This window comes from Cyprinodon tularosa, unplaced genomic scaffold, assembly GCF_016077235.1.
Source record: "Cyprinodon tularosa strain WSP-4 unplaced genomic scaffold, ASM1607723v1 ctg1002, whole genome shotgun sequence".
Classification (NCBI taxonomy): Eukaryota; Metazoa; Chordata; class Actinopteri; order Cyprinodontiformes; family Cyprinodontidae; genus Cyprinodon; species Cyprinodon tularosa.
Window position 1 is genome coordinate 184,856 of NW_024037786.1, and position 3,269 is coordinate 188,124.

The window sequence follows — 3,269 nt, forward strand, 5'->3', positions numbered from 1 at the left end:
GGTGGAATGTTGGCGGCAGACTAGAGACAATTTGTTCATTAACCAGCCTTTTGAAGCACTTCATCATGATGGGAGTCAGAGCGACAGGCCGGTAATCATTGAGTGAGGTGACCTGAGGCTTCTTTGGGACTGGAATAATGGAGGCAGACGGGAAGCATGCTGGCACTATGGATTGGTCCAGCCAGGTGTTAAAGATGTCTGTGAGGACACCAGCCAGCTGATCTGCACACTCCTTATACACCTGCCCAGGTATCTTATCAGGCCCTGGGGCCTTCCTTATCCAGGATGGTGATGTCCTTTTTGATGCAGATGTCCTCAATGCATTTGTTGATGTAGGCTGACACAGTCATGGCATACTCATCAATATTTAACAAGTTGTCATATGTTGCTGCAGCCTTGAAGATGTTCCAGTCAAAACATTCAAAACAGTCCTGGAATTTCTCCATGGCACCCTCAGACCACATTCTGACCTCTTTAACTGTCAGTTTAGCCCTGATCAACTTGGGATTATATGCAGGGATAAGCATAACTGAGAGATAATCCGATGAGCCGAGGTGGGGGCGGGGGGCTGCTCTGAATGCGTCTTTGATGTGAGTTTAAACTAGGTCTAAAATGCTTTCACCCCAAGTTGCAAAGTCCACATGTTGGTAAAAAGGAAGGAGAACAGTCTTCAAGTTAGCCTGGTTAAAATTCCCAGCAATGATGAAAACACGCTCTGTGTGCAGATTGGAGGTCAGAGATAGCCTGGTATAGTCATCATGGCCTCTTTAGTGTTAGTGCTGGGAGGCACATAAACAGCAGTGATGCTAACCACACTGAACTCTCTAGGCAGAAAGAACGGTCTGCAGTTAGCAGTCAGAAACTCAATGTCAAGAGAGCATAAGCTGGTGACTGATCTAGCATTTTTACACTAGCTGTTGTTGATGTAAACACAGAGCCCGTCCCCCCGAGACTTACAGCTTATTTCTTTGTTTCTATCGGTGCAGTATAGCGCTGAGGTAATGCTGAAACACTCTCACCACTGGTTCAAGAATAATCTGGCCTGACAACTGGAAACAGGCAGGTAAAATAAGATCAAACAGGAACAGGAGGGCTCAGTGGTTGAGAAGCAGAACAGTAAATCAGAAATACTAAGGTAATGTTGGACACAATCTCCAGACCGGCTCAAGTGAAGAATAATCTGGCGCTGATGATTGGTGGCAGGCAGTTTAAATAGAGGCAGGAGCAGGTGTTCTGTTCTCACTATTGGAGGAGGGTGTCGCATTTTCCTGCTGCTCCAGCAAATCCCTGCTCTGTCCCTGCTTTGTTGTGTCTTGTCTTTTCTGAGCCCTCTCTTCATATCACCCGAACTCAAACAATGGATCTGGTCAGCTGGTCCTTAAATGCACTGGATCAAATTTTCTCAATTGGGAGACAGAGAAAAGGGGACCTGTCCTGTCCTGCCGGGACATACTTCATGGGATACACCATGGACTCCTGGAAGGCGTACACGATGGTGTGTTTTACTATGTTGTCAGTTGTGGAAGACGCATAGATTTTTCGATATATGATACTCTGATTTCTTGTTTGGATTTTGAGGAAAACCTGATTTATCTTAATACAGAAGATTTAGGCGGCTATTTGGGCATTGATCAGGCTGCCGGCAGCAGTTGACGCACTCACAAATTTAAGGATACCTGTCTGTGTGTTTGTGTTTCTGTGTTTGTCTCCCTTTCTCCACCAGGAGGCAGACATGGGCAATGTGGAGTCAACAACTCATCTCCATGTCATGTATTTGTTCTACCCAGCCACTGAAGCTGGGTAGAATCCTGAGCTATCTCTATAGTTATGCTGCTATAGGCTTAGACTTTTGGAGGACATAGGGACCCCCATTTCATCATTCTGCTTCATTCTCTCTCCGTTCTCCTATTCTGCAGAATCTGTTAGTTCAATCTCTAACCTTCTGCTCTCTCTGCTTTTCCTCAGAGTAGCTTTGCCTCGTCTGTTCCTGTTTGGCTGTGACGTCATCCTGGAAAAAACATCAGCTGTGCTGCTTCTATCAACACCCTTGTTAATAGATGTTGGAGATCGGCCTGTTTTCCAGTGTGGTCCTGTTTCTCTGACCGTGACTGAGTGGATGTGCTCTCTTCGTCCTCTGGCATGGGAGCTGCCTTGGAGCTCGTCTGCCTGGCTGTGTGTTTCCTGGACGGGGCCGCCTTTTACAGCTGCTTTTTGTATCTCTGCTTCTGTCTCCTTGAACCCCAGTCGGCCTCGGCAGATGGCCGCTCACACTGAGCCTGGTTCTGCTGGAGGTTTCTTCCTGTTAAAAGGGAGTTTTTCCTCTCCACTGTCGCTACAAGCATGCTTAGTGTGGGGGATTGTATTTGAGTCAATGAGTCAATGCAATCAACTGGTTTTCCTTAGATAGAAAACTTTGTATCAATTTGACTGTATGATCTGGTTGAACTGTAAAGTGCCTTGAGATGACATGTGTTGTGAATTTGGCGCTATATAAATAAACTGAATTGAATTGAATTGAATTGAAGCAGGTGAGTCCAATCATCTGGTCAATTGGCTGGGTAGATTAAATACATGACATGGAGACGACTTGTTGACTCCACATTGCCCATGTCTGCCAGGAGGCGCCTGGTTCTGGTCCGCCTCCCCACACACCTGCAGAGGGTTACCTCATTAACAGAGTGCTCTTAAGCTGCTGACTGCCACTACCTCAACACCAGAGTGTTTGCCAGTTTTGGATACTCTAGCCAAGCTGAGTTTTGCTGAGTCAAGCTGAGTTTTTGTCAACCTGAGTCTTAATCTTTTTTTTTGTCTTTGCCTCTCGGCAGGAAGTCATTCTGCAAACTTCGGACCTTCTCTTCCTGGAAGGATCATCTGAGCTTCAAACTGAGCTGAGGATTTAAACAGGAGGTTTGAATCCACTTCCCCTCAAGAGATCATTTGAGCTTCATACTGATCAAGGGATTCATCTCCACTAAGACCCGTTCAAGTACCGCAGGAAATCTGAGTGGCAGTCAGTCTTTCTCCGTTCACCTACAAACAACCGCATTCTGGGTAAACCCTGTCGGCCCTCCACCGAATCAGACAAACACTGGAACTACCGCACACAGACTGGAATCAAAGAGTCAACAACTTCTCTGGAAACTTGAGTCAGCAACCAAATTCTCCTCTTCAACTACAAGAACCAAACTTCCTACTGAGCCTGAACTAACCACTGCGTCTTCCCCTCACTTTTCAGTTCCGGTTGAGCAGTGTTCAGAGCAACACTTGAT